This window comes from Anomaloglossus baeobatrachus, chromosome 2, assembly GCF_048569485.1.
Source record: "Anomaloglossus baeobatrachus isolate aAnoBae1 chromosome 2, aAnoBae1.hap1, whole genome shotgun sequence".
Lineage (NCBI taxonomy): Eukaryota > Metazoa > Chordata > Amphibia > Anura > Aromobatidae > Anomaloglossus > Anomaloglossus baeobatrachus.
This window is the reverse complement of record NC_134354.1, coordinates 777358715-777384460: the sequence shown is the minus strand read 5'-3', so window position 1 is coordinate 777384460 and position 25746 is coordinate 777358715. Positions and strand designations below refer to the sequence as shown.

General features: G+C 43.0%; 1 long non-coding RNA gene across 1 annotated transcript in view; it reads right to left on the bottom strand.

Moving 5' to 3' along the window:
• LOC142290724 (uncharacterized) overlaps positions 1-25481 on the bottom strand; it is a 69589-nt gene extending 44108 nt beyond the window's left edge. Inside the window, exon 1 of the long non-coding RNA XR_012750369.1 lies at positions 25311-25481. This is a non-coding gene — a long non-coding RNA (uncharacterized LOC142290724). The remainder of the gene's footprint in view (positions 1-25310) is intronic.
• Between the last annotated feature and the right edge of the window lie 265 nt (positions 25482-25746).

The following is a 25746-nucleotide window of genomic DNA, read 5'->3' as shown; positions in this document are numbered from 1 at the left end:
CAAACCTAAATCAAAGGAACCTTGACAGCCTGTAATAAGAAATTCAATAGATGCAGAAGACATAAGAAACTCCTTCTTACAGCATGGAAGATGGACCGAGGACACGACGCGGAACAGGCGGAGTATGTGCGAGGAATGGGAAAGAGCGCAACGCTATGCCGCCGTGCCAAGGGGTCATCTATTGGTTATCAAAACGGGAAAGATGATGTTATCAGCATAAGGGTGAGGAATCAAGATCAAGATAACACATCCCTAATAATTGGAGAACAATGCAGGTATAGTATCTATAATACATAAGAAACTTTATTATAGCAGTTATATTCTTGTACATAAGAGCAGTATTATAGTAGTTATATTCTTGTAAATAAGGGCAGTATTATAGTAGTTATATTCTTGTACATAGGGGCAGTATTATAGTAGTTATATTACTATAGATGATGGCAGTATTATAGTAGTTATATTCTTGTACATAGGGGCAGTATTATAGTAGTTATATTCTTGTACATAGGGGCAGTATTATAGTAGTTATATTCTTGTACATAGGGGGCAGTATTATAGTAGTTATATTCTTGTTCATAGGGGGCAGTATTATAGTAGTTATATTCTTGTACATAGGGGCAGTATTATAGTAGTTATATTCTTGTACATAGGGGCAGTACTATAGTAGTTATATTACTATAGATGATGGCAGTATTATAGTAGTTATATTCTTGTACATAGGGGCAGTATTATAGTAGTTATATTCTTGTACATAAGAGCAGTATTATAGTAGTTATATTCTTGTAAATAAGGGCAGTATTATAGTAGTTATATTCTTGTACATAGGGGCAGTACTATAGTAGTTATATTACTATAGATGATGGCAGTATTATAGTAGTTATATTCTTGTACATAGGGGCAGTATTATAGTAGTTATATTCTTGTACATAGGGGGCAGTATTATAGTAGTTATATTCTTGTTCATAGGGGGCAGTATTATAGTAGTTATATTCTTGTACATAGGGGCAGTATTATAGTAGTTATATTCTTGTACATAGGGGCAGTACTATAGTAGTTATATTACTATAGATGATGGCAGTATTATAGTAGTTATATTCTTGTACATAGGGGCAGTATTATAGTAGTTATATTCTTGTACATAAGTGCAGTATTATAGTAGTTATATTCTTGTACATAGGAGCAGTATTATAGTAGTTATATTCTTGTACATAGGGGCAGTATTATAGTAGTTATATTCTTATACATAGGGGGCAGTATTATAGTAGTTATATTCTTGTACATAGGGGCAGTATTATAGTAGTTATATTCTTGTACATAGGGGCAGTATTATAGTAGTTATATTCTTGTACATAGGGGGCAGTATTATAGTAGTTATATTCTTGTACATAAGAGCAGTATTATAGTAGTTATATTCTTGTACATAGGGGCAGTATTATAGTAGTTATACAGTTAGGTCCAGAAATATTTGGACAGTGACACAAGTTTTGTTATTTTAGCTGTTTACAAAAACATGTTCAGAAATACAATTCTATATATAATATGGGCTGAAAGTGCACACTCCCAGCTGCAATATGAGAGTTTTCACATCCAAATCGGAGAAAGGGTTTAGGAATCATAGCTCTGTAATGCATAGCCTCCTCTTTTTCAAGGGACCAAAAGTAATTGGACAAGGGACTCTAAGGGCTGCAATTAACTCTGAAGGCGTCTCCCTCGTTAACCTGTAATCAATGAAGTAGTTAAAAGGTCTGGGGTTGATTACAGGTGTGTGGTTTTGCATTTGGAAGTTGTTGCTGTGACCAGACAACATGCGGTCTAAGGAACTCTCAATTTAGGTGAAGCAGAACATCCTGAGGCTGAAAAAAAAGAAAAAATTCATCAGAGAGATAGCAGACATGCTTGGAGTAGCAAAATCAACAGTCGGGTACATTCTGAGAAAAAAGGAATTGACTGGTGAGCTTGGGAACTCAAAAAGGCCTGGGCGTCCACGGATGACAACAGTGGTGGATGATCGCCGCATACTTTCTTTGGTGAAGAAGAACCCGTTCACAACATCAACTGAAGTCCAGAACACTCTCAGTGAAGTAGGTGTATCTGTCTCTAAGTCAACAGTAAAGAGAAGACTCCATGAAAGTAAATACAAAGGGTTCACATCTAGATGCAAACCATTCATCAATTCCAAAAATAGACAGGCCAGAGTTACATTTGCTGAAAAACACCTCATGAAGCCAGCTCAGTTCTGGAAAAGTATTCTATGGACAGATGAGACCAAGATCAACCTGTACCAGAATGATGGGAAGAAAAAAGTTTGGAGAAGAAAGGGAACGGCACATGATCCAAGGCACACCACATCCTCTGTAAAACATGGTGGAGGCAACGTGATGGTATGGGCATGCATGGCTTTCAATGGCACTGGGTCACTTGTGTTTATTGATGACATAACAGCAGACAAGAGTAGCCGGAAGAATTCTGAAGTGTACCGGGATATACTTTCAGCCCAGATTCAGCCAAATGCCGCAAAGTTGATCGGACGGCGCTTCATAGTACAGATGGACAATGACCCCAAGCATACAGCCAAAGCTACCCAGGAGTTCATGAGTGCAAAAAAGTGGAACATTCTGCAATGGCCAAGTCAATCACCAGATCTTAACCCAATTGAGCATGCATTTCACTTGCTCAAATCCAGACTTAAGACGGAAAGACCCACAAACAAGCAAGACCTGAAGGCTGCGGCTGTAAAGGCCTGGCAAAGCATTAAGAAGGAGGAAACCCAGCGTTAGGTGATGTCCATGGGTTCCAGACGTAAGGCAGTAATTGCCTCCAAAGGCAATCACTTTGCAACAAAATATTGAAAATAAAAAAATTTTGTTTGGGTTTGGTTTATTTATTTGTCCAATTACTTTTGACCTCCTAAAATGTGGAGTGTTTGTAAAGAAATGTGACAATTCCTACAATTTCTATCAGATATTTTTGTTCAAACCTTCAAATTAAACGTTACAATCTGCACTTGAATTCTGTTGTAGAGATTTCATTTCAAATCCAATGTGGTGGCATGCAGAGCCCAACTCGCGAAAATTGTGTCACTGTCCAAATATTTCTGTACCTAACTGTATTCTTGTACATAGGGGCAGTATTATAGTAGTTATATTCTTGTACATAGGGGCAGTATTATAGTAGTTATATTCCTGTACATAGGGGCAGCATTCTAGTAGCTATATTCTTGTACATAGGGGCAGTATTATAGTAGCTATATTCTTGTACATAGAGGGCAGTATTATAGTAGTTATATTCTTGTACATAGGGGCAGTATTATAGTAGTTATATTCTTGTACATAGAGGGCAGTATTATAGTAGTTATATTCTTGTACATAGGGGCAGTATTATAGTAGTTATATTCCTGTACATAGGGGCAGTATTCTAGTAGCTATATTCTTGTACATAGGGGCAGTATTATAGTAGCTATATTCTTGTACATAGAGGGCAGTATTATAGTAGTTATATTCTTGTACATAGAGGGCAGTATTATAGTAGTTATATTCTTGTACATAGAGGGCAGTATTATAGTAGTTATATTCTTGTACATAGGGGCAGTATTATAGTAGTTATATTCCTGTACATAGGGGCAGTATTCTAGTAGCTATATTCTTGTACATAGGGGCAGTATTATAGTAGCTATATTCTTGTACATAGAGGGCAGTATTATAGTAGTTATATTCTTGTACATAGGGAGCAGTGTTATAGTAGTTATATTCTTGTATATAGGAGCAGTATTATAGTAGTTATATTCTTGTACATAGGAGCAGTATTATAGTAGCTATATTCTTGTACATAGGAGCAGTATTATAGTAGTTATACTTTTGTACATAGAGGGCAGTATTATAGTAGTTATATTCTTGTACATAGGGGGCAGTATTATAGTAGCTATATTCTTGTACATAGGAGCAGTATTATAGTAGTTATACTTTTGTACATAGAGGGCAGTATTATAGTAGTTATATTCTTGTACATAGGGGGCAGTATTATAGTAGTTATATTCTTGTACATAGGAGCAGTATTATAGTAGTTATAGTCTTGTACATAGGGGGCAGTATTATAGTAGTTATATTCTTGTACATAGGAGCAGTATTATAGTAGTTTTATTCTTGTACATAGCAGCAGTATTATAGTAGCTATATTCTTGTACATAGGAGCAGTATTATAGTAACTATATTCTTGTATATAGGAGCAGTATTATAGTAGTTACACTTTTGTACATAGAGGGCAGTATTATCGTAGTTATAGTCTTGTACATAGGAGCAGTATTATAGTAGTTATAGTCTTGTACATAGGGGGCAGTATTATAGTAGTTATATTCTTGTACATATAGGAGCAGTATTATAGTAGTTATACTTTTGTACATATAGGGCAGTATTATAGTAGTTATATTCTTGTACATAGGAGCAGTATTATAGTAGTTATATTCTTGTACATAGGAGCAGTATTATAGTAGCTATATTCTTGTACATAGGAGCAGTATTATAGTAGTTATACTTTTGTACATAGAGGGCAGTATTATAGTAGTTATATTCTTGTACATAGGGGGCAGTATTATAGTAGTTATATTCTTCTACATAGGAGCAGTATTATAGTAGTTATAGTCTTGTACATAGGGGGCAGTATTATAGTAGTTATAATCTTGTACATAGGAGCAGTATTATAGTAGTTATATTCTTGTACATAGCAGCAGTATTATAGTAGCTATATTCTTGTACATAGGAGCAGTATTATAGTAGTTATACTTTTGTACATAGGGGGTAGTATTATAGTAGTTATATCCTTGTACATAGGGGCAGTATTATAGTAGTTATATTCTTGTACATAGGGGGCAGTATTATAGTAGTTATATTATTGTACATAGGAGCAGTATTATAGTAGTTATAGTCTTGTACATAGAGGGCAGTATTATAGTAGTTATATTCTTGTACATAGGAGCAGTATTATAGTATTTATATTCTTGTACATAGGGGCAGTATTATAGTAGTTCTATTCTTGTACATAGGAGCAGTGTTATAGTAGTTATATTCTTGTACATGGGGCAGTATTATAGTAGTTATAGTCTTGTACATAGGAGCAGTATTATAGTAGTTATATTCTTGTACATAGCAGCAGTATTATAGTAGCTATATTCTTGTACATAGGAGCAGTATTATAGTAGTTATATTCTTGTACATAGCAGCAGTATTATAGTAGCTATATTCTTGTACATAGGAGCAGTATTATAGTAGTTATACATTTGTACATAGGGGGTAGTATTATAGTAGTTATATCCTTGTACATAGGGGGCAGTATTATAGTAGTTATATTCTTGTACATAGGAGCAGTATTATAGTAGTTTTATTCTTGTACATAGCAGCAGTATTATAGTAGCTATATTCTTGTACATAGGAGCAGTATTATAGTAGTTATATTCTTGTACATAGGAGCAGTATTATAGTAGTTACACTTTTGTACATAGAGGGCAGTGTTATAGTAGTTATAGTCTTGTACATAGGAGCAGTATTATAGTAGTTATAGTCTTGTACATATAGGGCAGTATTATAGTAGTTATATTGTTGTACATAGGAGCATTATTATAGTAGTTATATTCTTGTACATAGGAGCAGTATTACAGTAGTTATATTCTTGTACATAGAGGGCAGTATTATAGTAGTTATATTCTTGTACATAGGGGGAAGTATTATAGTAGTTATATTCCTGTACATAGGAGCAGTATTATAGTAGTTATATTCTTGTACATAGAGGGCAGTATTATAGTAGTTATATTCCTGTACATAGGAGCAGTATTATAGTAGTTATATTCTTGTACATAAGAGCAGTATTATAGTAGTTATATTCTTGTACATAGGAGCAGTATTATAGTAGTTATATTCTTGTACATAAGAGCAGTAGTATAGTAGTTATATTCTTGTATATAGGAGCAGTATTATAGTAGTTATATTCTTGTACATAAGAGCAGTAGTATAGTAGTTATATTCTTGTACATAAGAGCAGTAGTATAGTAGTTATATTCTTGTACATAGGAGCAGTATTATAGTAGTTATATTCTTGTACATAAGAGCAGTAGTATAGTAGTTATATTCTTGTATATAGGAGCAGTATTATAGTAGTTATATTCTTGTACATAAGAGCAGTATTATAGTAGTTATATTCTTGTACATAAGAGCAGTAGTATAGTAGTTATATTCTTGTATATAGGAGCAGTATTATAGTAGTTATATTCTTGTACATAGGAGCAGTATTATAGTAGTTATATTCTTGTACATAAGAGCAGTAGTATAGTAGATATATTCTTGTACATAAGAGCAGTAGTATAGTAGTTATATTCTTGTACATAGGGGCAGTATTATAGTAGTTATATTCTTGTACATAGGAGCAGTATTATAGTAGCTATATTCTTGTACATAGGGGCAGTATTATAGTAGTTATATTCTTGTATATAGGGGCAGTATTATAGTAGTTATATTCTTGTACATAGGGGCAGTATTATAGTAGTTATATTCTTGTATATAGGGGCAGTATTATAGTAGTTATATTCTTGTATATAGGGGCAGTATTATAGTAGTTATATTCTTGTATATAGGGGCAGTATTATAGTAGTTATATTCTTGTATATAGGGGCAGTATTATAGTAGTTATATTCTTGTATATAGGAGCAGTATTATAGTAGTTATATTCTTGTACATAGGGGCAGTATTATAGTAGTTATATTCTTGTATATAGGTGCAGTATTATAGTAGTTATATTCTTGTATATAGGGGCAGTATTATAGTAGTTATATTCTTGTACATAGGGGCAGTATTATAGTAGTTCTATTCTTGTACATAGGAGCAGTGTTATAGTAGTTATATTCTTGTACATAGGGGCAGTATTATAGTAGTTATAGTCTTGTACATAAGGGACAGTATTATAGGAGTTATATTCTTGTATATAGGGGCAGTATTATAGTAGTTATAGTCTTGTACATAGGGGCAGTATTATAGTAGTTATATTCGTATACATAGGGACAGTATTATAGTAGTTATATTCTTGTACATAGGGGCAGTATTATAGTAGTTATAGTCTTGTACATAGGGGCAGTATTATAGGAGTTATATTCTTGTATATAGGGGCAGTATTATAGTAGTTATATTCGTATACATAGGGGCAGTATTATAGTAGTTATAGTCTTGTACATAGGGGCAGTATTATAGTAGTTATAGTCGTATACATAGGGGCAGTATTATAGTAGTTATAGTCTTGTACATAGGGGCAGTATTATAGGAGTTATATTCTTGTATATAGAGGCAGTATTATAGTAGATATATTCTTGTACATAGGAGCAGTATTATAGTAGTTATAGTCTTGTACATAGGGGCAGTATTATAGTAGTTCTATTCTTGTACATAGGAGCAGGTCCATTTTATCCTGTTGCCCTTGTGAAAATGAAAAATTGAATCTAAAAGAACATGTTTGTGGTAAAAGTTAATTTTTTTTATTTTCATGGCACAGTGTTATAAAATTTCCTAAAGCATCGGGGGTTCCAAGCGCTCACAACACATCTAGATAAATTGCATGGGGGGTATAGTTTTCAAAATGGGGTTTGTTGTGGTGGTTTCAACTGTTTAGGCACATCAGAAGCTCTCCAAAAACAACATGGCATCCACTTGAAAAGTCAAATGGTGCTCCTTCGCTTTTGAGGCCAGCTGTGCGCCCACAGAATCATTTTCAGCCACATATGGGTATCAATTTACTCAGTAGAAATGTCTCAACGCATTTTATGTCCACTTTATCCTGTTGCCTTTACGAAAATGAAAAATTGAAGCTAAAAGAAGATTTTTGTGGTAAAATTTTGTGGTATTTTTTCATTTTCATGGCACAATGTTATAAAACTCCCTAATGCACCTGGTGGTTCAAAGCTCTCACAACACATCAAGATAAATTCCATTGGGGGTGTAGTTTACAAAATGGGGTAACTTGGTGGGGGTTTCCCCTGTTTAGGCACATTAGGGGCTCTCCAAACGCGACATGGCATCCGCCAATGAATCTAGACAATTTTGTGCCTGAAAAGTTAAATGACGCTCCTTCGCTTTTGAGCCCTCCTGTGCTCCCAAACAGTAGTTTTCCACCACATAAGCATTTACAGTGTACGCAGGAGAAATTGCACAACAAATTTTAGGGTGCAATGTTTTACGTGACCCTTGCGAAAATTAAAAAAAATTGAGCTAAAAGAATATTTTTGTGGAGAAAATGTGATATTTTCATTTTGTTGCTTCAATGTTCTAAAATTCTGTGAAGCACCTGGGGGATAAAGGTGCTCACCACGCATCTAGATAAGTTCCTTGAGAAATCTAGTTTCTAAATGGGGTCACTTGTGGGGGTATTTCAATGTTTGGGCACACCAGAGCTCTCTAAACCCAACATGGCATTGCTAACGATTATGGACAATTTTGTCTTGAAAAGTCAAATGGCACTCCATCCCTTCCAAGCCCTACCGTGCACCCAAACAGTAGTTTTCCACCACATATGGGGTATCAATGTACTCAGGAGAAATTGCACAACCAATTTTATGGTGCAATTTTAACTGTTGCCCTTGTGAAAATTATAAAAGGAAGCTGGAAAAGAGTGGAACCATCTGCGCTGCTGTTGATAAAAATCAAGGTCCAGTCCGTGGTTTGGATGAGAAGGTGCTTTATTTACATTTTTCAAAATGAAACCCCACTTCTCAAAAGAGTAGATTTTTATCTGAAGGGTAATCACAATATAATATGAATAGTGCTTTTTCATTTGTGGCGGGGTATCATGGCACAAGATTTCTGAGTACATACAGTTAGGTCCAGAAATATTTGGACAGTGACACAATTTTGGCGAGTTGGGCTCTGCATGCCACCACATTGGATTTGAAGTGAAACCTCTACAACAGAATTCAAGTGCAGATTGTAACGTTTAATTTGAAGGTTTGAACAAAAATATCTGATAGAAATTGTAGGAATTGTCACATTTCTTTACAAACACTCCACATTTTAGGAGGTCAAAAATAATTGGACAAATAAACCAAACCCAAAAAAAATTTTTAGTTTCAATATTTTGTTGCGAATCCTTTGGAGGCAATCACTGCCTTAAGTCTGGAACCCATGGACATCACCAAACGCTGGGTTTCCTCCTTCTTAATGCTTTGCCAGGCCTTTACAGCCGCAGCCTTCAGGTCTTGCTTGTTTGTGGATCTTTCCGTCTTAAGTCTGGATTTGAGCAAGTGAAATGCATGCTCAATTGGGTTAAGATCTGGTGATTGACTTGGCCATTGCAGAATGTTCCACTTTTTTGCACTCATGAACTCCTGGGTAGCTTTGGCTGTATGCTTGGGGTCATTGTCCATCTGTACTATGAAGCGCCGTCTGATCAACTTTGCAGCATTTGGCTGAATCTGGGCTGAAAGTATATCCCTGTACACTTCAGAATTCATCCGGCTACTCTTGTCTGCTGTTATGTCATCAATAAACACAAGTGACCCAGTGCCATTGAAAGCCATGCATGCCCATGCCATCACGTTGCCTCCACCATGTTTTACAGAGGATGTGGTGTGCCTTGGATCATGTGCCGTTCTCCTTCTCCAAACTTTTTTCTTCCCATCATTCTGGTACAGGTTGATCTTGGTCTCATCTGTCCATAGAATACTTTTCCAGAACTGAGCTGGCTTCATGAGGTGTTTTTCAGCAAATGTAACTCTGGCCTGTCTATTTTTGGAATTGATGAATGGTTTGCATCTAGATGTGAACCCTTTGTATTTACTTTCATGGAGTCTTCGCTTTACTGTTGACTTAGAGACAGATACACCTACTTCACTGAGAGTGTTCTGGACTTCAGTTGATGTTGTGAACGGGTTCTTCTTCACCAAAGAAAGTATGCGGCGATCATCCACCACTGTTGTCATCCGTGGACGCCCAGGCCTTTTTGAGTTCCCAAGCTCACCAGTCAATTCCTTTTTTCTCAGAATGTACCCGACTGTTGATTTTGCTACTCCAAGCATGTCTGCTATCTCTCTGATGGATTTTTTCTTTTTTTTCAGCCTCAGGATGTTCGGCTTCACCTCAATTGAGAGTTCCTTAGACCGCATGTTGTCTGGTCACAGCAACAGCTTCCAAATGCAAAACCACACACCTGTAATCAACCCCAGACCTTTTAACTACTTCATTGATTACAGGTTAACGAGGGAGACGCCTTCAGAGTTAATTGCAGCCCTTAGAGTCCCTTGTCCAATTACTTTTGGTCCCTTGAAAAAGAGGAGGCTATGCTTCCTAAACCCTTTCTCCGATTTGGATGTGAAAACTCTCATATTGCAGCTGGGAGTGTGCACTTTCAGCCCATATTATATATATAATTGTATTTCTGAACATGTTTTTGTAAACAGCTAAAATAACAAAACTTGTGTCACTGTCCAAATATTTCTGGACCTAACTGTATGTTCCTTGCAAGGAACCTACTTGTATGTGCCACAACAGCAAGCCACTTAGTTGCACCTTCTGTTTGTTGTCCCCATTGCATCTATACATTATATGAGTTATCAATTAATCACTGTACATCAGAGAAAATAGATTATTAATGATCCGTCAGTTTGCAGATGACCTTTACTTTTAGGGTTAAGATCTCACTAAGAACACCAAAGTATTTCGCTAGTGTACTTTTAGGTAACAGACTGATGTAACCATATTGCCGGATGGTAACTCGAAACTGATTTAACCTATAGATTTTGGGGAAAAAACAACTAAGTGTTCTAATAAGATAATGGATAAAAAAAAAAATACTTGCTGAAAGTTTACAAGAGGTAATGGATTTCTGGCATGGGGTACAAGCAATCCATATGATGAGGTGTGAACACAATTTTACATGGCATTCCAACAAGAAACGTTGGGACATCGATGCCTATTTGGTCCCTATGAGAACAATAACAGAAAGCTGTGAGACAGAACAGCAACGCATTAGGGAAGAAAACGTCCCCGAGGATTACTAAGGCAAATTACGGCAGGATACGTCTGCATGGAGCATATGGTTTTTCAAGCATGGCTTCCAATTTATTCTCAAGTCCTGATTGGCAGGCACTACGAGAAGGAGAGCTAAGCTGACTGTTCAGCTTTACGGTGTCATAAGAGCTTCAATGAAGGGTTGCAAAGGATTTGACAAATAGCAAAGTAATGAAGAACCTTGTTAATGTGACCGGAGAAGATAAAGTATTAATCACGGTGTATATGCCGAGTCTCATTCATAAAGAATAAACAAGCCGTTCATCATGTATGCCTTCCAGGAATTAAGGAGTAAGAGCATTAACTCGTTAGACCATTAATTTTAACTCTTTAATGAATTATGTAGCCTGACTGACTCCTTAAAAACTCTATTTTGGCCTTATAAAATTGGAATGTAACAAACAGTAGGTATGATAGTTAGTAATGAGCAAGTGTGTGTGACGCCCCTGGACTGTCAGGTCGTCACAGCGTACTGCGCGCTCTTTCTCTTTAGGGCAGTATTCAAATCACTCATGGTTCTGGGTCCCCATCATACAGTGCTGCCTCCAACAGCAAATCAAATCCTAGATACACCCTGCACCACACCCACCAGAGACACCAGTGGGCAGCTTGAGCAGAATAGGGTCGCCCACCTAGGGGTCAGGAAGGGGAGGTGAGGAGTGTTGAGCAGTGGAGATGAGGAGTGGAGTTGAGGAGTAGTAAAGTGGAGGAGGCTGGGAGTATTGGCTCCCAGGAGAAGCTGACTAGGTTGCAGACGGTGGTCTGGGCCTAGAGGAGTCGGACCCCCGGTCGCAAGGGATTGAGGCTAGGTGCCTGAACCTGTTGAAGAGGACGGTCAGCAGCCTGGTCCTATCACCGGTCCGGGAACGAAGGCACGGCGGCGTACACGGACCTTAGGTTGGGGAGAAGCTTCAGGCAACTCGGCAATTAACCTGCAGAGAACGGAGTCTTTATGGACTGTTGCCACTAGCTCCAGAATCGGGACACTAGCACAACGAGGGGGATAGGGCCTTCCATACAAGCAGCCTGCTAAAATCCCAAGCGTGAGCCCTGAGAACAGGCTCCCACACTTAGCCAAAGTGGGGAGCGAGGCCCAGCAAGTTCCAGCCTACTGGGCCACTATGGTGAATTTAAACTTTGTGCCAGGAGGCAGGTCACGGATCACCAGCAGCACTGCAGGGGACGGGACCCGGACGAGCTCCCCTTTGAGAGGCAGCGGCACCCAGAGACTTGGTTTACCCGGTTGTCAGCGTCTGCTTATGGGCTGAGTGAGTACCTGATTGATTTCCCCTTCACGGCACCCAGTAGCACCATCCAGAGTCCCGGGGCCTACCCCTACCCGTGGAGGGCAACGACAACTTGCTGCCCCACTCCATCACCCCGGGTACTCCCAACGGCAGTGGCGGTACTCCCAGTTATCGCACACCATGGGTGGCGTCACGAACTATAACTACCCTTTAAATATCCCCCCCTTTTACTTTAGAGTGTGGCCCCTAAGCCCCCGGGTCCGGAGACCCTTGAGCCATGAATGGACACTACCCCCGGATCCGAGCAGTTCGACTGCTGCTGGGGCGGCACATGTGGACGGCATTGCTCGTTACTCGATTGAGTATAAGTGTGCTCAACATGCTCAACACTCACCAAAATATCAAAAGTGCTCGGGCGTCATGCTCGAGTCCCCCCCATGTTTTGCAGCTATTTTCAGCCACTAAACATGCAGGGACTGCTAATCACGGTAATGCCATAGCCATGTTGGCTATTGGTATTACTGTGATTGGCCAGTGACATCACATTATCAGGTCTATATAGGATCCGATTTCGCTCAGCGCTCTGTACCTGGAAATAGTGTAGGGAGAGCTGCTGGAGAAGGGAAAGCGTGATTATTACCTTAGATTCTTTGCTGTTGCTTCTGTGAGGTAGCGTGGTCGGCTGCGCGGCAGAAGACACGGGATCCAGGCACCAATGGTCACAGCACACGGTTTATTGCCCAAACAAAAGTCCAAAACAGCACACATGTCTTTCTCTGGCAGAAACTCAGGGAGTTGTGTTCACTCCCTCACACTAGGGACCCACGCCCATGTTCCTGTTTCCTTTTAACCCTCCTTTCAGCCTGCAGGGAAACAGCATTAACCCTGGAGTGGAGTTGCTTTCTATACATGAAGGGAGCACAACCGGGGCGAGACGTACCGGCCGTCATAGACAACCCCGGTCACAGTCTCACATACCCCCCCCCCTCAGTTCAAGCGTGCGGGGTTGAACTCCCGCCATCAAACACGGGCCCCGGGACAAGGCATCGGCGTTGCCCTGCAACCTACCGGCCCGGTGTTCAACCGTAAACCAGAAGTTCTGCAGAGAAAGGAACCACCGGGTAACCCGAGCATTCCGTTCCTTGACGGACCTCATCCAGACCAGCGGAGAGTGATCAGTCACCAAGCGAAACTGTCGTCCCAGCAGGTAATAGCGTAAGGACTCCAAGGCCCACTTGATCGCCAGGCACTCCTTCTCCACTACGCTATAATTCCGCTCGGGAGGGGTGAGCTTCCTACTTAAGAAGGGGACGGGGTGTTCCTCCCCCTGAACCACCTGAGACAGCACTGCCCCCAGGCCGACCTCAGAGGCGTCAGTCTGTACTACGAACTCCTTCCGGAAATCAGGGTTGACAAGAACGGGCTGTCCGCACAGGACCCCCTTCAGGGCCCGGAAGGAATCCTCGGCCTGCGGAGTCCAGCGCACCATGACGGACTTCTTGCCTTTGAGAAGGTCCGTCAAGGGGGCTTCGTGGTCAGGGGTCTAGGCCACTTCTGGATCGCCTCAACTTTGTTAATTTGGGGCTTAATCACTCCTTGGCCTATTACGTAGCCCAAGTAGCGGGCTTCCGTGAGCCCCAATGCACATTTCTTGGGATTGGCTGTCAATCTGGCTGTTCGGAGCGCGTTCACCACCGCTTGTACCTGTTCCAAGTGGGTCTGCCACTCAGAGCTGTAAATAATGATGTCATCAAGGTACGCTGATGCATACGCCTGGTGGGGTTCCAGCACCAAGTCCATCAACCTCTGGAACGTGGCCGGAGCGCCATGTAACCCAAAAGGCAAGACAACATAGTGGAAGAGACCTTCCGGCGTAACAAAAGCGGTTTTCTCCTTGGCGGACTCCGTCAGTGGCACCTGCCAGTACCCCTTGAACAGGTCGAGCGTGGTGAAATATCGCACCTGTCCCAGCCTATCAATCAGCTCATCCACCCGGGGCATGGGGTAGAGATCGAACTTGGATATTTCGTTCAATCTCCTAAAGTCATTGCAGAACCTTAAGGAGCCATCGGGTTTTGGTATTAGGACAATGGGACTAGCCCATTCACTCCGGGATTTTTCGATGACCCCCAGGCGTAGCATTGTCTTCACTTCCTCTGATATGGCTTGTCTTCGAGCCTCCGGTACCCGGTATGGCTTCAGGCGTACCTTCAGGTGAGGCTCGGTGACAATGTCATGTCGTATCAGACTGGTCCTACCAGGCAGCTCGGAGAAGACATCGGGGTTCTGCTGAACCAGCTGTCTGGCCTCTCGCCTCTGTTGCTTGGTGAGGGCTTCTCCAATCCTTACTTCCGGTTCGTCCTCTCCGGAGGTCGCTGGAGCCGGGTTTGAACGACCTGAAGAGGAGGGAGATGGGGGAAAAATAAACCATCAGGCTTTCCCGTTCCTGCCAAGGTTTTAACAGGTTGACATGGTATATTTGTTCAGGTTTCCGCCTACCGGGCTGCAATACCTTATAGTTGACCACCCCGATTCTTTCCTTTATCTCGTAGGGGCCTTGCCACTGAGCCAGGAATTTACTCTCCATCGTGGGGATCAATACCAACACCCAATCCCCGGATTTAAAGGTCCGCACGGTGGCTTGTCTATTGTAGCGGCCGCTTTGCGCGGCCTGAGCCTCCTGTAAATGCTCCTTCACAATTGGCATGACCGCGCTTATGCGGTTCTGCATTCCTAAAATGTGTTCAATCACACTTTTATGGGGGGTGGGCTCCTGCTCCCATGTTTCCTTTGCCAGGTCCAACAATCCCCGGGGATGTCGCCCGTATAACAACTCAAAAGGCGAAAACCCCGTGGATGCCTGTGGCACCTCTCGGATGGCAAACATCTAATAGGGAAGCATCATATCCCAGTCTTTCCCGTCTTTGGAAATCACCCTTTTGAGCATGGTTTTCAGGGTTTTATTGAATCGCTCCACTAAACCGTCCGTTTGAGGATGATGCACAGACGTACGCAACTGCTTGATCTGGAGTAGCCGGCATAGCTCTTTGGTCACTTTAGACATGAATGGGGTCCCCTGATCCGTAAGGATCTCCTTGGGCAACCCCACCCAGCAGAACACAGCAAACAACTCCCGAGCTATAAGCTTCGCCGCAGTATGTCTGAGAGGTATCGCCTCTGGATACCGGGTGGCATAGTCAACGATCACTAGGATGTGTTGGTGCCCTCGAGCGGACTTTACGAGGGGCCCCACCAGATCCATCCCTATCCGTTCAAAAGGGACTTCTATAATGGGTAACGATACCAACGGACTGCGAAAGTGGGCCAGGGGTGCGGTAAGCTGACACTCCGGGCAGGTTTCGCAGAACTGTTTTACCTCCCCAAAGACCCTGGGCCAATAGAACCTTTGCAATATTCGCTCCTGCGTTTTCTTGACCCCTAGGTGGCCACTCATCAGGTGTTTATGAGCTAAGTCGAGGACCCGCCGGCGATATGGCTGGGGCACCACCAACTGCTCTACCCCCACGCCCCGTATTTCATCTACCCGGTAGAGTAAATCCTGCTTAAGAGTGAAATGGGGGTACCTTACCTGGGCACCGGGCAGCTGTGCCACCCCATCAACCACTGTCACCCGACTCCGGGCATGTATTAATGTAGGGTCCTGGAGTTGGGCTGTCCCAAACGTATCCGGGGACGCCTCCAACTCCGGGATGGGCTCGACCATCTCAGCCTCTCCTGCCAATACCTCTAGAGGCGACCTATCGGGTTCACATTCTGTCCCTATCATGGGGACCCCTACGGCAGGCGTCCCGGATTCGGGATTGTCGGGCTCAGGTCCCGGACTGTCCAATACCTGAGGGGACTTAGGAGGCCCCTTCCATAGAGTCCAAAAATACGGCAGATCCCTTCCTAGGATCACGTCATAGGGAAGAGTGTTAATAAGTCCCACCTCATGTTGCACCTGACCGCAGGGTGCTGTGATGGTGACAATCCCCGTGGGATAGTCTCGGCGGTCCCCATGTATGCAAACCACCCCCACGGTACGTCCTGCGGCCTTTACTTCAGCCCTTAGGGTTGATCGCACAAGGGTCACTAAGCTTCCGGAATCCAACAAGCCTGTAACCGGACATCCATTCACCTGTATATGGCACAAGTGGGGCTCAGTCTCCGGGGAGACAAGGTCCGCGGTACACACTGCCTGAGCATACATTGAACCCCGCCGGGTAACCCCACAATCCATGGGCTCCGTGGTGAGTGGACACTGGGCTTCCATATGTCCCACCCGCCGGCACCGCCAACATCTAATAGGGAAGGAAACCCCCTTGACGAGTTGTCGTTTAGGGTACATAACCTTCCGGACCTCAGGGACGGCGGGCGCGGCCTCAGTCTGGACGGTAGCGGACTCCCGCACCGGTGTCCGCGGTGGGTCCTTGGCCCGAGGCTTGGAGGGGCTGGACCGACGGGCGGCATGCAAAGTCTCAGTGTCCCGTATCAAGTCCTGTGTAGCCACATGCCGCTCCACCAGGCACACTAATTGGTCCAGGGTACTTGGGTCGCCCTGTCCTACCCACCGTTGAATGGTGACGGGTAAAGTGCGCACAAAGCGATCAACCACTACCCTTTCCACCATTTGCGCTGGGCTCAGAGTGTCAGGCTGCAACCACTTCTTTACCAGATGCAACAAGTCATAGGCCTGGGAGCGTACGGGTTTGACTTCCTCATAGAACCACTGATTTACCCGCTGAGCCCGTACATAGGTATTCACCCCCAACCGAGCAAGTATTTCGGCTTCAGGGTCTCATATTCTATGGCGTCCTCGGTACAGAGGTCCAGATACGCTTTTTGGGGCTCCCCCGTCAGATAGGGCGACAATACCTCAGCCCACTGGGGAGTCAGCAGCTTTTCCCGCTCGGCCACCCGCTCAAACACCGCCACGAACGCTTCCACATCATCCCCCGGGGTCATCTTTTGCAACGCTTGTCTCACCGTTTTTCGGATGCTGCCGTCGTCACCCGGTCCCGGGGTTGTTGCTGCCGGTCCGGCACAGATCGACTTGGCCAGGAGAACCATCTGTTCTTGGTGCCTTTGTTCCTGCAATTGCAAGGATTGCTGCTGACGATCCAACGACCGGAGCAGGTGTGCATTGGTCTGTTGTTGCTGTGCATTAGCCTGTTGATGCTGTGCATTAGCCTGAGCCAGCTGCTTTAGTATGTCCTCCATGGCGTCGCCGGGTTTGGGCTGTAGTATAGCCGCTCGAATCCAGGACATGCGCTGTTGGGTCACCAGGGATGGATGCTACACCTCACCAGGCTGGCATGCCCGCGTTCTCCACCATCTGTGAGGTAGCGTGGTCGGCTGCGCGGCAGAAGACACGGGATCCAGGCACCAATGGTCACAGCACATGGTTTATTGCCCAAACAAAAGTCCAAAACAGCACACATGTCTTTCTCTGACAGAAACTCAGGGAGTTGTGTTCACTCCCTCACACTAGGGACCCACGCCCATGTTCCTGTTTCCTTTTAACCCTCCTATCAGCCTGCAGGGAAACAGCATTAACCCTGGAGTGGAGTTGCTTTCTATACATGGAGGGAGCACAACCGGGGCGAGACGTACCGGCCGTCATAGACAACCCCGGTCACAGTCTCACACTACGTTAACCCAAAACTCCTATTCAGGGCAAAATCAAATTTATTTTATTCTCTAATAATACCACTCTTAGCTGCAATTAGTGTAGGGAGAGCTGTTGGAGAAGGGAAAGTGTGATCATTACCTTAGATTCTTTGTTGCTGCTACGTTAAACCAAAAGTCCTATTAGTGTAGGGAGAGCTGGTCAGGAAGGAATAGCGTTACAGGCATCTAAGCAGTAAATATTGCCTCACATTCCATGCTGCTGCTAAGTTAACCCAAAAGTCTTTTTTTATGGCTAATTCAAATATATTCTCTTCTCTAATAATATCACTCTTAGCTGCATTTAGTGTAGGGAGAGCTGCTGGAGAAGGGATAGTGTATTAGAGGCATGTAGGTAGTGAGTATTGCCTTAAATTCCTTGCTGCTGCTACTTTAACCCAAAAGTCCTTTTCGGGGCTAATTCAAATTATTCTATTCTCTAAAAATACCAGTCTTTGCTGCAAAATATACAACCACCCACAGGACCAAATGGGTACACTTTACCAATCTACAGTCATGGACAAAAGTTTTGAGAATGACACCAAAATTTTATTTTCACATGATCTGTTGCCCTCTGGTTTTTAATTGTGTTTGTCTGATGTTTACATCACATACAGAAATATAATTGCAATCATATTATGAGTACCAAAAGGTTCTATTGACAGAATGAGTTAATGCAGCAAGTCAATATTTCCAGTGTTGACCCTTCTTCTTCAGGACCTCTGAAATTCTCCCTGGCATGCTCTCAATCAACTTCTGGAGCAAATCCTGACTGATAGCTGTCCATTCTTACAGCAAGCAATGCTTGCATTTTGCCAGAATTTGTTGTTTTTTGTTTGTCCACCCGTCTCTTGATGATTGCCCACAAGTTCTCAATGGGATTAAGATCTGGGGAGTTTCCAGGCCATGGACCCAAAATCTCTATGTTTTGTTCCATGAGCCATTTAGTTTTGTTTAGTTTAGTTTAGCCTTTGCTTTATGGCAAGGCACTCCATCATGCTGGAAAAGGCATTGTTGGGCGCCAAACTGCTCTTGGACAGTTGGGAGAAGTTGCTCTTGGAGGACATTCTGGTACCATTCTTCATTCATGGCTGTGTTTTTAGGCAAGACTGTGAGTGAGCCGATTCCCTTGGCTGAGAAGCAACCCCACACATGAATGGTTTCAGGATGCTTAACAGTTGGCATGAGACAAGACTGGTGGTAGCGCTCACCTCTTCTTCTCCTAATAAGCGGTTTTCCAGATGTCCCAAACAATCGAAAAGGGGATTCATCTGAGAAAATGACTTTACCCCAGTCCTCAGCAGTCCACTCCCTGTACCTTTTGCAGAATATCAGTCGGTCCATGATGTTTTTTCTGGAGAGAAGTGGCTTCTTTGCTGCCCTCCTTGAAACCAGGCCTTGCTCAAAGAGTCTCCATCTCACAGTGCATGCAGAAGCACTCACACCAGCCTGCTGCCATTGCTGAGCTAGCTCGCCACTGCTGGTAGTCCGATCCCACAGCTGAAACAGTTTTAAGATACGGTCCTGGCGTTTGCTGGTCCTTCTTGGGTGCCCAGGAGCCTTTTTGGCAACAATGGAAGCTCTCTCCTTGAAGTTCTTGATGATGCGATAGATTGGTGACTGAGGTGCAATCTTTGTAGCTGCGATACGCTTCCCTGTTAGGCCATTTTTGTGCAGAGCAATGATAGCTGCACGTGTTTCTTTAGAGATAACCATGGTAACTAAAGAGAAACAATGAAACCAAGCACCAGCCTCCTTTTAAAGTGTCCAGTGGTGTCATTCTTACTTAATCATGACTGATTGATCGCCAGCCCTGTCCTCATCAACACCCCCACCTGTGTTAATGGAACAATCACTAAAACAATGTTAGCTGCTCCTTTTAAGGCAGGAATGCAATGATGTTGAAATGTGTTTTGGGGGGTTAAAGTTCATTTTCTTAGCCAATATTGACTTTGCAAGTAATTGCTGTTAAGCTGATCACTCTTTATGACATTCTGGAGTATATGCAAATTGCCATTAGAAAAACTTAAGCAGTAGACTTTGTAAAAATTAATATTTGTAGCATTCTCAAAACTTTTGGCCATGACTGTAGGCATCCCAGTCCTTAATGGTAAAAAAAAGTTTTCTGAGGCCGTCCTTTATGTGTCTTTCAGGGTGCATTTGAGTACCTACTGCTCATTTTTGGCAGGCCTTGCATATAGTACAAAGGCTTTACTAGTGTATGAATCCCAGTCTTAATGGGAATAAAAATGTTAAGAGGTCTTCCTCTAGGTTACAGAGAATAACCTGAGCACCAAATAAGACCAATTGGATTCATACATGCTGCAAAAAGTGAGAATATTTTAATCCAATTCGGCACCACAAAAATATCCAATTCGACGTTTTGACTTTGTCTAGAGCTTTGTCAAGGATATCTATGTATTTGGATCCAAACTGTAGAAATATCCAGAGACGCATGTTACGTACATGTGGTGGATCCCCTGCAACATATGCTGTCATACACCCACCTAGCCCTATCTCTGGATAATTTCTACAGCCTGGCTGCACAGCTGCCAGTTGCTTTGTTCAAGTCTCTATGAGCTTTCCATATCTTGCCAATGGGATTTCTGCCCATTCCTCAAGGCAAAACTGATCCAGCTCCTTAAAGTTAAATAGTTTCTTCTAGTGAATAGCAACTTTCAAATCTGACCACATATTCTCAATTGGATTAAGGTCTGGGCTGTGAGTCGGCCGTTCCAATACATTTAAGTGTTTCCCCTTAAACCACTCAATTATTGCTTTAGCAATATTCTTTGAGTCATTGTCTTGTTGGAAGGTGAACCTCCATCCCAGACTCAAATCACTGACAGATTGAAACAGGTTTTGCTCAAGAATATCCTTATATTTCGTACCATTCATCTGCCCCTTGACTCTGACCATTTTCCTTGTCCATGTTACCGAAAAACATCCCCACAGCATGATACTGCCATCACCATGTTTCACTGTGGGGATGGTATTCTTGGGGTGATGGGCTGTGTTGGTTTGGCACCTGACATAGCGTTTACATTGGTGGCCAAAAAGTTACATTTTGGTTTCATCTGGCCATAGCACCTTCCTTCATACATTTGGGGAGTCTCCCACATGTCTTTTGGCAAAATCAAAACGAGCCTTCCAATTTTTGGCTGTAAGTAAAGGCTTTTTTTCAGGCCACTCTTTTATAGAGGCCAGCTCTATGGAGTGTACGGCTTATTGTGGCCATATGGACAGATACTCCGATCTCTGCTTGAGAACTCTGTAGATCCTTCAGGGCTACCATTGGTCGCAGTGATGCCTCTTTGATTAATGCACTCCTTACCCAGGTTGGGAGTTTTGATGGCCGGTCCTCTCTCGGCAGGTTTGTTGTGGTACCATGTTCGTTCCATTTGATGATGATAATGGATTTGATGGTGCTTCGAGGGATCATCAGATATTGGGATATTTCTAGAACCAAACCTTGACTAGTACTTCTCACTTTGTCTTTGACTTGTTTGGAGATCTCCTTGGTCTTCATGATGTTGTTTGGAGATCTCCCTCTTCATGTTGTTGTTTGGAGAGCTCCCTGGTTTTCATAGTCTTGTTTGGAGATCTCCCTGGTCTTCATGGTATTGTTTGGAGATCTCCTTGGTCTTCATAATGTTGTTTGGAGATATTCTTGGTCTTCATGGTCTTGTTTGGAGATCTCTTTGGTCTTCATCATGTTGTTTGGAGATATCCCTGGTGTTCTTGGTGTTGTTTGGAGATCTCCCTGGTCTTCATGGTGTTGTTTGGTTAGTGGTGCCTCTTGTTAATGGTGTTGCAGCCTCTATGGCCTTTTAGGAAAATTATCTATATACTGACAGACCCCGGTAGACTTAGGATGCACACAGGGGGACTTCTTTTCACTAAGTTCGTAACTTCTGAAGGTAATTGCTTGCACCAGAATTTTGAAGAGCTTCTTAGCAAAAGTGATGAATACATATGTGTATGGCAATTTTTATTTATTTTATCCCATATATTTAATTTTAGCCTATATTTTTCTCACTTAATTTCCCCAACTTAGAGTAATACAGGTGCATCACACACAAATCAGATTCCAAAAATATTTAAACACAGGTTGTAATTTAACAAAATAGGTAAAAAGCCATAGGGGGTGAATACTTTTGCAAATCACTGTATATAGGTTGCTAGACTTGTATTAAAGAGGCATTACAGATGGTGACTATAGTTTATATTGGAAAAACCTAGTGATAGGTTCGTTTTAACCACTTTAAAGGGAAGCTGTCACCGGTTTTTCGGCATATAAGCTGCGGCCACCACCACCTGGGTCTTATATACAGCATTGTAACATGCTGTATATAAGAGCCCAGGATGCTGTGTAGAACATAAAAAACACTTTATAATACTCACCTAACAATCGCACTGCAGTGGAGTTGGGCCATATGGGTGTCTCTGTTGTCCAGGGCCGGCGCCTCCTCTTTCGGCAATCTTCGTTCTCCTTCTGTAGCATGTGTGCCTGATGCGTCTACATCATACACACTCACCGATCCCGCGTAGGCGCACTACAATACTTTGATCTGCCCCGCTCACGGCAGATTAAAGTGCACCTGGGAAGGACCTCAATACCGGCGAGTGTGGATGACGTAGACGCGTCATGCACCCCGGCTACAGAAGAAGGAGGACGAAGATGGTCGAAAGAGGCGGTGCCGGCACCGGACAACGGAGACGCCCATCTGACTCAAATCCACCACAGCGCGACCGATAGGTGAGTATTATGAAATACTCTATACCAATACAGCATTTAGGTGTTTTACAGAGGAATGGGGCTTCATTATAAACCCAGTTGCACCCATGTGACATAATATCAGACTCATTATGGGTTATAATTGCAGAGAGAAGACAATGGTCTCCAGGTGGCCATAGGGTCATTAAGAAAAAACCGAGCCCAAAATATTGTTACTACTATAAGCAAAAACAGTTTTGATGGAAAACCCATTGCACAATAGAGCAAGCATTCCCTGTAATGATATCTGGATGTGTATAGTCGGTTTTGTATTCGTATCCTGTAGCCATAATTTTGTCTTGTCAACTCAATGCTTTAATGGCTTCCGTGATTCAGAGCAGCAAAAGTCTAAAGTCGGGGCTTAAATTTCCACTGACAATAACATTTGTAACGCCGGAGGAGTTGGGCACGGATATAGACAATAGAAAGGTGCCATCTTTTGCCATTTGGCATTCTATGCTTTTAAGATGTAACACTTAAAAAAAGAAAAAGCCTGGACGCATCTGGAGGAAACTCAGCGGCATAAAAGCACTAATGGAATAGACGGCTCAGCTGACACTGTACAGAGGGAATATTGCTTGCCAAAATCACCTATCCAGAGACAAAGCTTGAACCTGCAAAAAGCAACTTAATGAATCTTTTGAAAAGTTGTAGCCTCTCTGACAAACACCAGCTGCCTCAGTAATAAAGCGGTGCTGCACTAACCTTGTGAACACCTTTTAATTTAGAGCTCCAGCACGCACGCACAAAATGTGTCTTGGGGATATTCACTGCATTCGACACATTGGGCATTTTAACTCAATCTTGACCAGAGTTTAGGTAAAGTAAAAGTCCTATCACTGAAAAATAAAATTGAACTACACTGGTGTCGTGATGCTCTGTTCTCCTGCAGAGCCTATGCTGGGCCTCATATTTTTCCCCGGTTTCCGGTGGAGTCCTGTGTGATGTGGGAGGGGTCTGTCCTTTGGAGCCTTGTTCCGGGTGATTGCTCCACTTTATCTGGGAGCAGTTTCAACCGGAATGCTGCCAGTTATAGTTCCTGTTTTGCAATGCATATATCTGGTTCCCGCAAGTGTCTGACCTGATCTTGTCTTGTTACCTAGTTCTGCTGTTCCCCTCCTGTCTCCTTACCTACTGACTTGACTCCCTGACTCCCTGACCTCGGCTCATCCCCTGACTCCAGCTCTGCTCACTCCGTTGTACTTAAGTAACCTCTGTGTTTACCGACCCCGGCTCATTCCCTGACTGCGGCTCTGCTCGCTCCATTATTCTTATGTGACCTCTCTGTTTACCAACCCTGGCTCATCCCCTGACTCCAGCTCTGCTCCCTCCTTTTGTTCTTTATGTTATCTCCTGGCTTTTGACCCCTGGATAACTGCCCCTCATATAGGTGCATCTAGCGACACCTAGTGTACAAACCCAGCAGAGTCACTACACTAGTGTGCCTGGCAACACCCAGTGGTTTGGTGTCTTATTACACCTGGGTTCTCGTCATCACATTTGGATTACACTGATCTGCAGAATGTGGATTAAAATATGTGTTTAAAGCAGCACTACAGCAATTGTTCTTATTATCACCATTTCCCCCTCTTCATAGGCTCCAATAGGAGACTGTGATCTGATCCCTAACCATATTAGACGTACGATGTTCAGCGTTGCACTCGCTGGGTGTCATGGCGGCGTTGGACTCTGTTCACATTGCATAGCCTGACAAACTGCCTGGGATCGCTTAGTTGCACAGCCTGTCTTGAGCTTTGGTTGGTTCTGGCTTCACTGCTCCCCAGTACAGCAGGAGTTAATTCCTGCTGGCTTGTGATCATCTACTGGGAGCTCAGGTTGCTGATTACCATCCTCAGCTGCCTTCACCCTTTATAAAATTCTGATTCCTGGGGTTGAGTGCCAGATATAGCTTCTGCTTCCTTGGTTCCTGTGGTTATCTTGTCCTATGGTGATCTACAAGTTGCAGTTCTGCGTGGTGTGTGAGTCCCCCAGTTATGTAGTTATTTCCTACCTCTTTTGCTTTACTCCACAGTGCACATACTGTCCCTCTTTTGTGTTTGTGTTCGTGTGCTCGAGTTTACGTTTACCCTTGTCTGTGTCTATTTGTGGGGTTTTCGTTATTGGGCTTGCGGCCCGCTCTCTGGGTGGGGGGGACGTTGTATCAGTGCTCGGACAGAAGACAGGGTTATGCTGGGAGCTCAGACCTAGCTACCATCAAGTCTACCTTTGAGATAAGGGGCAGCTCAGGGGCCCCAGTCTTAGGGTCAGCCTAGGAGCCCCTGTTCGATTTGTACATACTCTGTGACAACTAGATAGGAATTCAGGCATTTTCATAACATTTTCACAGAGCGTATAGATAGGGAAAGGAAAATTACAGGCGGTATTAAGGATGCCTTTTCCTTGAGTAAGATGTATTGCAAACTTATTGATATATATACAGTGCATATATTTGCAGTTTCATTTATGTGTTAATAATCTAGTTATTGTTTGCTTTCAACAATAACACATGCAATGAAATAATAGAGTATCAATGCGATTTCCCTATATACGACACACAACAAGCATAGATAGAAATAATGCAATCATTACCCGTGAGCAGATTTTTGTGCTGAGGTTGACGTCTGGATGATGCTACTTATTGTGTTGCCTGTAGCTTGATCAATATACATTTCAAAGTCTCGTTCCTCCAGCACATCAAATGTAAATGTGTCAGCGGACGCCTCGTCTCAGGGTCTATTCTCCATCAAAACAACATGATGTCTAGGCGGCTGAGGGTGGTTTGCCTCCAGCGCTACAGATCACAGGCCAAGAGCAGACTGAAGATTAAAGTCTTGGAGCATTGCTATTCAGTGCTTACAAAGATCTGAGGCTACACTGTAATGCTGTTTGAGCCCTTCTTATGCAATGGAACTGTGGGGACCAAAGGAAATTTGGGTTTACAAGTCATGAAACAAGTGCAGAGCCTTTGTAAAGCGCCAGTATAATGATCTTCCATTGACCTGATACCACTGCGCACCTATTTCAC